The sequence below is a fragment of the Lolium perenne genome, chromosome 5 (genome assembly GCF_019359855.2).
Source record: "Lolium perenne isolate Kyuss_39 chromosome 5, Kyuss_2.0, whole genome shotgun sequence".
Lineage (NCBI taxonomy): Eukaryota > Viridiplantae > Streptophyta > Magnoliopsida > Poales > Poaceae > Lolium > Lolium perenne.
In genome coordinates, this window is record NC_067248.2 from 81,996,023 (window position 1) to 82,008,227 (window position 12,205).

Genomic DNA, 12,205 nt, shown 5'->3' on the forward strand with positions numbered 1-12,205 from the left:
TTGGGTTAATATTTGCGCCGATTTTATTCCATTTTGCTTTGATCCCTTCTTCATTTCGTTTAAGATTTGGAGTTCGGCCGTTCGGTTAATTTATGCAAGTAATAATGGGATCTCAATCAGTTAATTTATGGGATCTCAGTCAGTTATTTTATGCAGGAATCAAAAGATATCAACCGTTTAATTTTGCAAATATTCTGGAATCTGTTCAAAATCAGATCTGGAATCTGTTTCTTTGCCTATGATGAATCGTTGGGCACAAATTTTTACAGAGTGGGTTCAGCGAACCATTGCTGTGTACAAATCTGTTGTGCATGAGCTATGGTTCGCTAACACCATCCCTGTAGACATATAATCGTGTCCACTCTAACTGAGGCTGGCTCTGTTTTTCCTTACTTTGTTATCATGCACGTTAGTCATCGTTGCATCTCATTCACTAATAGTTCCCGTTTGATATGGATCAGCTGTCTGGCAGCGACGTCGGCAGCGACGACGAGCACCATGACGTCAAGACTCACCAGGTGCTGCGGAGGCTGCAGGTCGGCCAGTACGTCTCCTACTTCGCCAAGTGTGTCTACAGGTGCCCCTTCTGCACTAGGAGGCTCGGCCGCACTGACTTCAACTGCCTCCTCACGCATGCCGAGAACATCGGCAACACCAACCCCAAGGTCGGCGCGTCGGTGAACCCCCACTCCTTCCGCGCCAAGCACATGGCGCTCGGCATGCACCTCCGCAGCATCCAGCGGGTGGAGATCTCCGCCGGGCGCATGCCTCCGCTCAAGCCCAAGGCTCCCAAGGGGAGCAACAAGTGGAGGCAGATGGGGTAGGCGGAGTCCCGGACGTGTGCTGCTGCTGCTGCAAAGCAGCTTCTATTTCCTTGCCCTTCTCGAGAGGCAGAAGGCACAAGATAAGTTGATGCACCTGATGTTGGAGAGCTGCAATGAAAGAGAAGAGACATTGAAAGAAGTGAGCAGTTTGGTGGGATACATGAGTGACGTCGGGCGAACTTCGCAGAATCCGCCCCGGCTGAGCTCAAATTCCAGCGGAACCAGCTTTCAGCAATGCATGCTAGGCGCACCTACAACTTCTACTCATTGATTAGAGGTCGCACGACATGGCATTTTCCCTCGAAATAGTAGTACTGTACTAATAGTTGTACTACTTAATATGTACCTTTTTGTAAAATAATTTCTTACATGTATTAGAAACTACCCCTCTCGTTTCTGGATGCACCCGGGACATTGTCATCCGGCCCTCTTCTGGACAAACCCCCTCGGGAAGGGCGGTATATTTTGCACATTTCGCTACTAGTACTTCTAATTCCACCGCTTATTTTTCTAATCCGTTAAATCGTTAATTGGATGACCAACTGATGGAAGCTGCGATAGATTAGACCAACAAGTGGTGAATTGTGCAAAAGATATGTCCGTGTTTTATGCAAAAGAGTGATATGGGGATCTGGTGGAATCTTGAATTTCCTCTTCAGTGGTAGGCATGCTTCACTTATAGCTGGAGTACTGTTACCACCCGATTTTGGCCAAATCAGGAGATGGGCCGTAAGTGAAGACGGGCTTAGAAGATTACACGTGGAGCATCTTCGAAGCGGCCTTGCGCTGAGAGTTCGGGCTTAATTGCCCATTTATTTGTAACATATTAGATCGTATTGTAATTTAGATTAAAGAGATAGAGTCCGGCCCGTGCACGGTTAGGTGCACGCCTCAATTAGAAAGTCCCTTGGACTATAAATATGTATCTAGGGTTATCAGAAAAGGAGGACAATCATCTTTCAACAAACACAAATACGGCGCATCGCCACCCCTTCTCTTCGAGGGTTTCTCACGGGTAAGCACCATGCTGCCTAGATCGCATCTAGCGATCTAGGCAGCGTAAGTTTATTCGTTAACCTTGTACTTCTCGTGCTGAAGCCTTGTTGATGGCGAGCAGTACTATTTATCCTTAGGTGTTTAGGGGCTTGCATTGGTGCTTTCACGTGCGTATCTGCGTGGCAATGTCGTCCCTAGACACCTTGCTGCCCTTACGTCGATCTAGACATAAGGGCAGCATCTTGCTTGTTCTTCCTTAGTAGATCCGATCCGTGATAGTTGCTCCTTGCTACGCAAGGATTAGTTTAATATCTGCATAGTTAGGCCTTATGTTGGGGTCGGAGGATCCGGTGGTGCGTTAGGTGTTGTTTACCGTCCCTGCGAGGGATGTTCCGGGGATCAACGTTATGTTGGTTTTTAGGCCTCTCGTAGGGGTAGTTTGCATCGTCTCTCGTAGCTGCTAGGCCCGATCGCACTTAGGACATTCCGATTATGCGGTGAAAACCCTAAACTGTCGTGGATCGCTTTAGCTTTGTCCTGATCAAGCAGGATCCCCATGCCATTGCTAATCCATCAAGGACCATGTGGCGATCGGCTCTTTGAGCCGATCCACAGGGAAACCTGAGAGCCGATAAGGCTCGTATTTAATGTGCACGTGTCTACCATGCAGGAACAATTGAAGCACTAACACCTTCCTGACCAGGTCTAGGTCAGGTGGCACGCCCTAGCAACCGCCAGGACGTTTTGCCAGAAGATTTGCGGGACGACGCGAGGTGCCAGGGATCCACTAAGCGGCCCTGGGAGCTTCCCGGCTCTTCGTGTTGCTTAACCAAAGCCCGTCGGGGGGTTTTGGAGGGTAACAAGTACATTGCAGACCTGGTGCATTTCGTCAGTACCGATCAGCTATTTTTGCTTATCCGGGAAGAAAAGGTAGTACTAGCCTTTTCTGTGAGATGTCTTTTCAGTGCTACAGAGTTGTCTGTTCACTGCTTGCTTGGTCTGTCGGTGACTTTGCCAAGCTGACTTTGCCATGACTTTGGGTGACTGATATGTGGACCACAGTTGTAAGTGACTCAAAGTCACTGACTTTGGGGACTCGTGAATGCTTCGTATATTTCTGACGGTTTCTGAATTATGTACTCCGTACAACTTTTGTAATATTGGTCAAACTAGTTTTGACCAGGGTTTGTGTAGGGTGTTTTTTTTTTGGTTGGTCCAAATGGTGTTGTGTGGTCCAAATGTGATGTATCATCACACCACCATGTGCCCCCCTCCCCCCACCCCACCCCTAGGTTTTGGTAATGCCATTCTGATACATGCTTCTTAGAAGGAGTACATTTTTTCCGTTAGGGCATGACAATTTTGAAAAATTCAAAAAAAAAATGGGAAGACAGAATGGTAACATCATTTTCCATGTGATGATGCACCCCTGTGCCAAATTTTGGTTCATTTTAAGAATGTAAGGTGACAAATTACTCGAGGAAGCTAGTTGGAGTAGACGGGCATGATCGGATTGGCATAGGCGATTTATTTTTTGAAGGATGTTATTTTTCATAGACAATATCTGACACAAAAAAATAAAATGTTAAGGTCTCATATTATTCTGAATGATTTTGAATTACTTATGACGTTTGGAAGTATTGGTATACATGAGTCCCACATGAAGTTAAATGGTCCAAAAAAAAAAGTTTCGTACACGTCTCCCAGAAAGTGGAAAGTCGAGTACATGCATGACTTCACGCGTCCACTACTGGATACAGGGAGTCAGAGGCTATAACATAATCGGCCTCATCATCTCTCGCGAGCTCGTCCTCTCCACTCCCCCAACTTGCCTCCCCCACACTGTGAAAACCCCCATCCACTCACCGCACCTCTGAGGCATCGACTTTCCCGTTTCCAACCACAACAGCATGAAGATAGGTATTGCATACGAGGCGGAGCAATAGGCGACCGCCCACGCAGAGGATGCCTCTACGGTAGTGGCCGTCGTGGTGGGTGAGGCTTCACCGGGCACCCAAGCCGCTCGTCTCCTCTGCTTGTCGGATTCTTCGACCTCGGTCGAAATGGGCATCCTGGCCGTCACGACGGGTGAGGCTTCACCGGGCACCCATGCCGCTCGTCTCCTCTGCTTGTCTGGTTCTTCGACCTCGGTCGAAACGGGCGTCCTGGCCGTCGAGCAGAAGGTGGATACCAACGTTGTTTATCCCGCCGAAGATGTGCACGGCGTTGCAGGCCACCACGGCGAGGTCTTCCTAGGCCCGATGCTGGACGCGAACCTCGACCCCTTCGATGATTTCGGCCCAAACGTTCAGTTCCAGGAGGATGTTGAGGGTGATGACGAGGAGGTACTTCTCTTTTACCGAAACTGTCCCAACCCTCTTTGTGTCATATTGCTGTTCACATGGTTTGCACGAGCCTGGTTCTTGATTGATTTGATATCCTACCTTGTTCTTGTAGATGTAATTGATTCTACGATTCGTAAGATCAGATTCTAGTTTAATTTCGACTAATCTGCCATGTAGTCATATAATCAATTTATGTGTTCATACTTAGTGGACTTGCAATTGTTGTGGCTAATGTTCATGGTTGTTCATAGGGTTTCTCATGATTTATTACGATTTCTTCTGCCATTTACTTGTTCTACACATTTAATTTTAGGGTTTCTAAGGTTTGATTATGTTAGTGGAGTATTTATTCGATCTGTCATAAAAAACCTGATTATGTAGTACTTAATAATTCATAGGAGTATTCTGATGACATGGACAACAACAAGGTGCGCAGGGACCGGAAAAGCCGCTATGTTCTCAAGCGGCTGAAGGGTGGTGAAATTCGTTTCTGCATGCGCGCGGGGAGCTATTTTGCCCATTATGTGGCAAATTTCTCTAGAAGGACATCCACAGCCTGATCCAACATGCGATGGGTGTAGGCCTAAGTACATAGGGGGAAACACCGCCCTGCAACCAAGGCCAAGTACGCATCATATGGCCTCTTCCTCCAGAATTACGTCTTGCCTAGCTTGCTCCACGTCAACGCCCCTGCTGCTGGCCCTCATGCTCCTGGTCATGTTTAAAGTTCATATGTGTAATCTTAATCCCTTTGGAAGTTCAGCATTAAACTCTACTAGTACAACCGTGGTGGTCTTGTGATGTAGTACTCTTTTGATGCATTTGTGATGTAGTAGTACTTTTTTTTGAAATGATATAGTACTATCTAAGAAAAGTACTCCCTCCGATTCACATTCATTTCACATCAAGAAATATGGATCAGAGCGCGGGAGTAAATTAAACATGGCATCTCGTGCATGAAGCTTGACATATCGATCAGGTTGGCTAGAATAGCAATACAATGTTGCTCATTAGGCAAATGCATGCCATGTACGATAGTATACATCCAGTAAAGAAGTCTATACTGACATAAAAAAAACTACTTTGGGGATGAGAGTCAATTGGGGCATCTACAATATAGAAAATCTTGCTCGTAGATGATTTTGGCTAAGAGGGTTTTACTCACATTACACGTGCCACTTTCCTTGTCTGCAAAACAAGTTCCAATAAAGGGAGAGGAAAGAAGAGGGTATTGTGGGCGAGATTGAACACCTTTTTTATGTGTTAATCTGAGGCCTCGTTTAGATGAGGATTTCGACTTATGCCTAACAGCTCAACACATCCACAAATAACTCTGCTTGCGCACAACACCGTTCATTAAAAATAACAATATTAGCTCGCAAGATTAAGAACAAAGTGAATTTAAGTAACTTGGTAAGCTTTTCAAGCAATATATTCAGAGAAAGAGCACACATGTTCGGCTCAAAATAATCATAAGAGAAGAACAATAAATCTAAGACACCACATGGATTCATACCTTGAGTCGACACTGGCTCGTAGAAGGGCGGCCGCGCCTCGAGGATGCCGGGGACGTCTCCACCTCGGTCTCACATGTGACTGCTTATCGGCGGGTGGTGCGCCGCGCCATGTAGAAGATCTATCAAGAGATGAGAGCCCGATGACGCTACCGACGCCTCAACCTTGATAGCACCGACTTGTTGCTCCGCACCGAGATGCGCCACGTGCAAGATTTAGCGGATGCACTAATTTTAGAGATATGTCATGATCATTGTAACAAATTTCAACGTGATGATGATTTGATCTTGTACTCGGCCTTGAACATAAGAACTAGTACAATCTCACCTTTTTTTTATCATTATCCTTTGCGAGATTTAGCGGTTGCGCCAAATTCAGAGAAATATCATGATCATGGTAACACAATTTTCAATATAATGATGATTTGATGTTGCACTCGACCTTGAACATAAGTACTAGTACGGTCTCACAAATTTGTATCATTATACTTTGCAAGTTTTAGTGGATGCGCCCATTTTCAGAGGTAGATCATGATCATGGTAAGTTGGTAACAAATTTTCAACGTGATGATGATTTGATTTTGCACTCGGCCTTGAACAGAGGTACTAGTACGGTCTCACAATTTTTTATCATTATACTTGGACGGTGGCCAAATTCAAAATCTCATAGCGGCAAAACTTCCCGCCCACAAAATACAAAAATTTCACACGCTTCCAAATTCCCATTCTACCCCTGTGGAGATGGCAGCAAAGTCGGTTGGTGGGGGGGTCTGCCCGTCATTTTTTGGATCACAACCTCCCTAGCCCGGAAACCCTCCCAAACAAAATTCATTTCCCTCAGACCACCCACCGGAACTTCCCAAGTCCCTCTCTCCCACCTCCACGACCACCGCATCGGAACATCCCCGCCGGACTTCCCTGTCCTACCCGAGGCCTCGCGATCCTCGTCATCCGGCTGCCTGCCGGAGCCGCTTCATCGACGCCGTCATCAACCAGACCGGATCATCCCCGCCGAACCTCGAAACCATATGCTCATCCAGCAGTCTACCGCAGTCGCTTCAGCTGCGGTATCGTCCACCCCGCCGGAGCCGCTTCGCCGGATCCGTCGTCCACCGCATCGGATCTTGCTCACCGACACCGCTGTGCATGAACCGGATCTGCTTCACCGGCGCAGTGCATGATCTAAACTCTTCTACTGTCGCTTTTCTATTGCTTGCCTGCAAGTTCTTGTTTAATCTTGGGGGAACCTGTTTGTGCTAACGACGCGCCGTTACGTTTTTGCAGATGAGATGAGTAACCATGAAGTGTAATGGCCGTCTCTCCAACCCCAAGTAGCACATGTAGCGTACTTCATCACCGGATCTATCAACCCCAGGAAGATCTGCTGTGACTCCCACAGAGTGCTTCTCCTAATGTAAGTCCCTTGTTTTAGCGCCATGTTCTGGGTTCAGATGCTTGTTTGTCTGAAGCTCTTTTAGTTCATTCCTAGCTATGACCGTAACACGTTGCTATTTTCTACTTCATTGCTAACTTTAAGCGATTGAACATTTTGGTTTGCATTCCCTGCTCTGTAAATGTAGCCATCATAACTTCTATCTTGCTCAGTCGTTGTTACAAAAATTATAGGTATTATAGTAACATCCTGCTATTATTTAGTTCATGGCCAATTTTAAGTAATTGCACATGTTGGTTCGCATTCCCTGCTCTATAGCTTTTGGCATCGTAACTTCTATATTTGGTTTACATTCCCTGCTCTGTAGATCTAGCCATCATAACTTTATCTTGCTCAGTCGTTGTTACAAAAATTATGGCCTGCTACTATGTTGTTTGTGCCAATTTTTTACTCCATGAACATGTTGGCTTGCATTCCCTGTACTACAGGTGATGCCATTGTTTTGTATCTAGTTCATTGTAAGCTAACAAAGTAAGGACTTAGTTTGGCATGCTATCACTCTGCTATCTAGCCTGTAGTACAAATAAACTTGTCATACTACTAGATAATAATTTTGCGTGCCATCTTGTTCTTCAAAAGCTGCATTATTGACTTGTTTCTCTGATTTGGCATGACGCTCACATATGGAAAGCTGAACATATTGGTTTGCATTCCCTCTTATACAAGTTCACAGGTGATCCCACTATATTCTGTATCTGGTCCATCCTAAGCTCCAGCATTAACTATCCTCTATGTGTTGCTCATTACAAGTTTATATCCCGAAACATCTTGATTTGCATCCCCTTCACTATAAGTTCAGGAGTATTATTTAGTTCACGGCCAAAATGAAGTAATTGCACTTGGCACATGTTGGTTCACATTCCCTCCTCTTTAGCTTTTGCCATCGTAACTTCTATTTTTGGTTTACATTCCCTGCTCTGTAGCTGTAGCCATCATAACTTCATCTTGCTCAGTCGTTGTTACAAAATTTATAGCCTGCTACTATGTTGTTCATGCCAATTTTGTACTCCCTGAACATGTTGGTTTGCATGGGACTCGACAAGATAGTAAGTCTCATTGTTTCATTCTAACATGCTCTGTTATATTGGCTGTTGGTATGCGGCATGCACTCTTTGTTTGCTTATTGTGCGCATTACAATGATCTTGTTATAACGACGAAATGATGAGTTCCAAATTCTTTGCCAAACAATATTGTAGTGTCTTTGCCTTTCCATTGTTGCTGTCTTAACTTGTAATGTCTTTGTTTCAGATATAGGTGCTGCATGGACAACTTAAAAGATTGCCGGATCGCTTCATTGTATTGCTAGGTTTAATTACCATTCAATTTCTCTGGGTTCTGTAATATTTTTTTTCAATGCCTTGCAGCTGATGTAATATTTAGTTAGTTTTTATAGTTCTTTCGCGCATTTTTTCTTTGGTGCTTGTGGTAAGTGAGGCTATCCGACAGAAATCAATGCTGCGTAAATATTCTCAGTATCTAAATCACGAATTCCCATCCCTTAAACGGCCCAATTAATCGAAATCACATATGTGCCTGCCCGCAAAATCCTAAAGCGCATATTATGCCGGCATATAAACAGCAACTAAACGGGCTGGCCCACTTACTTCTTGGGCCAGCCCATGTGAGTTACGGTGGACCCCACACTCTAATTGGGCTGGCCCACTTGCTTTAAGGTGGACCCCACCCACTCTTTGGGCCGGCCCACTAATTAGTTGGGCCAGCCCATTTGCTTTTGTGGTGGACCCCACATACTAAACGGGCCGGCCCTTCAAGAGGAAAGTGGGACCCACCTGTGTTTTTGGCCCGGCCCACTATCTTGTTGGGCCGGCCCACTATCTTGTTGGGCCGGCCCACTTGCAATATGGTGGACCCCACATACTAATTGGGCCGGCCCTTTAACAGGAAAGTGGGGCCCACCTGTGCTTTTGGCCCGGCCCACTATCTTGTTGGGCCAGCCCACTTGCTATATGGTGGTCACACATGGTAAATGGGCCGGCCCTTTAATAGGAAGGTGGGACCCACCTGTGTTTTTTGGCCCGGCCCACTATCTTGTTGGGCCGGCCCACTTTCTATATGGTGGACCCCACATAACAAATGGCCCGGCCCATTAACAGGAATGTGGGACCCACATGTGTTTTTGGCCCGGCCCACTATCTTGGTGGGCCAGCCCACTTGCTATATTGTGGACCCCACATACTAAATGGGCCGGCCCTTTAACAGGAAGGTGGGACCCACCTGTGTTTTTGGCCCGGCCCACTATCTTGTTGGGCCGGCCCACTTGCTATATGGTGGACCCCACATACTAAATGGGCCGGCCCTTTAACAGGATAGTGGGACCCACCATGTGTTTTTGGCCCGGCCCACTAGCTTGTTGGGCCGGCCCACTTGCTATATGGTGGACCCCACACACTAAATGGGCCGGCCTTTTAACAGGATAGTGGGACCCACCTGTGTTTTTGGCCCGGCCCACTTGCTTCTTGGGCCGGCCCAGTTGCTGTAAGGGGGACCCCACATGTTAAATGGGCCGGCCCATTTAACTTTTGACCAGTCAACATTAGAGGTTAGGCCCGGCCCACGTAACTAATGGACCAGCCCAGCTATATAGTTGACCGGTCAAACTATGTCATCTGGCCCGGCCCGCTTAAGACGTGGCAGGCCTCGTGTGGGCCTACCATCTAACACGGGGTTTCAGCCGGTTAACGCCGTTAACTGCCAGTTAACGGTGTCTGCCACGTGTCAGTTTGCATGACGTCAGCAGTCAACGGGCTCCCGGAAACACTTCCGCAACGGTCCGATTTTCCGTGGCGGAAGGGCGCCCAAGCGCGACGGACCGAAAAAATCGTCGTTGGACTTTGCCTGACGCAGTTTCGACAACAGAACCCATATCGTCGGGTTAGGCCCATAGGCGACGAAAAATGCCCCTTAGTTGACGATTTTGGGACGTTGTCTATCAGAACTTTTCTTGTAGTGTTAACAATGGGGTCCTCGTCTTTGTCGCCACTATGCAGCACAATATAGTATGAAGATATAAAAAGGCAATATAACCAAAAAAATACAAGGGATAATGTGAACTTACGAGCTAACAAGAGCATCGTCGTAGGGTTTGAAGGATTTTTTCTCTCTTTCGGGAGAAATTTCCTTAGCAGGAGATTTTCCCGATGTGGAGGTACCAGAATCTTCGAGATCATCCCTTTTCGTCTTATTCTTCGGGGAAGCGGCTGAAGGGAGTGAGCGTGAAGATTCAGAAACCTCGGTTTTGTTCTCTTTTTTAGAAGACGCCGCGGATTTATGGGAACCCGCGACTTCACTCTCAGGGCGAGAAGTCCCCTGGTTGTCGTCAGTGACAACGATTCTTTCCTCGACTTCTCCCCCCTCAGGTAGGGGTGGAAGAGATGATAAAACCTGATGATTGTACAAGATAGCAAAATATTTCGACAAAGAATTATATAGGGAAAGCAGTAAAGTTAACAGTTTACAAGAATTAAAAATTCGACAGTGAAAAAATAGATCACCTGGGGGAGAGCGTTGGTGCTGCTGAACGGTTCGACGCGGCAAGATGATGGAATAGTGTTGTCGGGGGTGTTCCTCGACAATGTCCTCCGATTGGGACTTAGGGTTGATGGAATCCTGCAAGCTGATACGAGACATCGGTACACAGACAAACGGGGAGAGCGATTTACCCAGGTTCGGGGCCCTCGATGAGGTAAAACCCTTACGTCCTGCTTATCTGTTCTTGATTATGATGAAAACAGTGTTACAATGGGGTGCCGAATAGTTCGGCTGTGATCTCGTCGAGATAGCTAATCGCTAGGGTAACCTAGTTCTAAGCTTCTGTTGGCTAAGATCGCTAAGATTGATTGTGTCCCTCGATAGCCCCTCTCCTGGCCTTTATATAGGCGGCCAGGTCCCGAGAGATCTCATCGAGTACGGGTAGGATTACAATAGATCTATCTTCAGGCTTTCCTTGTTCGGCTTCCTTCGTGCCTTGAACTCCAAGCAATCTTCCGTCGCACCGTCCTATTGGCCCATCTTGCCCTTAGGTACTTTCATGGGCCTCCAGTTAGACCGTATAGGGTAGAGCAACATTGGTTACCCGAAGGGTAATGCCCACGTCAGTAGCCCCCGAGTGTCTAGCCGAACATAGTTCGGGTAGAGACTAGAACATGTCTTCTTCCGAAGTCCTTCTCTTTGATCATTCTCGTCTTTCTTCCATCTTCTATCGGGTGCGCGTCAGCGCTCCCGATGGGAGTAGCCCCCGAGTCTAGGTACGGATGCTTGCAATTCGTGCGTAGACTCAAGTTGTACCACTCGAACATTTTTCTTCTGCCGAAGCTTTTTCCTGCAAGTCTTTGTACTCCATCCGATACATTTTCTTTATGCAAGGGATAATGAATAACGTGCCCAACTTCTGTTGGTTAACTGCCGATGGCAAAGCAACGTTACCCTACACAAAATCAAGTCCCCGGGCATGATCCTGGAGTGCGAAAAAAGTTCTGTCGGGTGCGCGTCCGGCGCTCCTGATGGGAGTAGCCCCCGAGTCTGGGCACGGGCGTTTTACGCCCGGGTGCAGACTTGAGTCAAATATTTCCTTCGAATCCTCATTATGTCGGGTGCGCGTCCAGCGCTCCCGATGGGAGTAACCCCCGAGTCTGAGTGCAGATGCTTGCGATCTGCGCTTAGACTCAAATCGTTCATCCAACATATTCTTATCTCTTCGTATGCAATCATTCTCCATGACGTCATTGATTACGTTTTTACTGTCTTCTTGATTCTGACTGACAAGACGCAACTTGCCAGCCCTGTTTTCGAGCAATTCCTGCTTCTCTCTACACGGTTAACGAGGCACCTCCTCGATTTCCGCAACCATTAACCGGAGAAAAAGGCCCAGTACCAATACGAGGCCTTCCTTAAGTTCCCCAAGAGATAGAAATCCCCAATCTCTTCCTTCATTCATCCTTCCGCTGTTCTTCCTCTTCTCCCACTCACAACTATTCGCGCTGCCACCACTGTCTTCCAATTTCTCCCAGATCTCACAATGGTGAAGAAGAAGAACCCTAGCGCCGCCGCCAGCT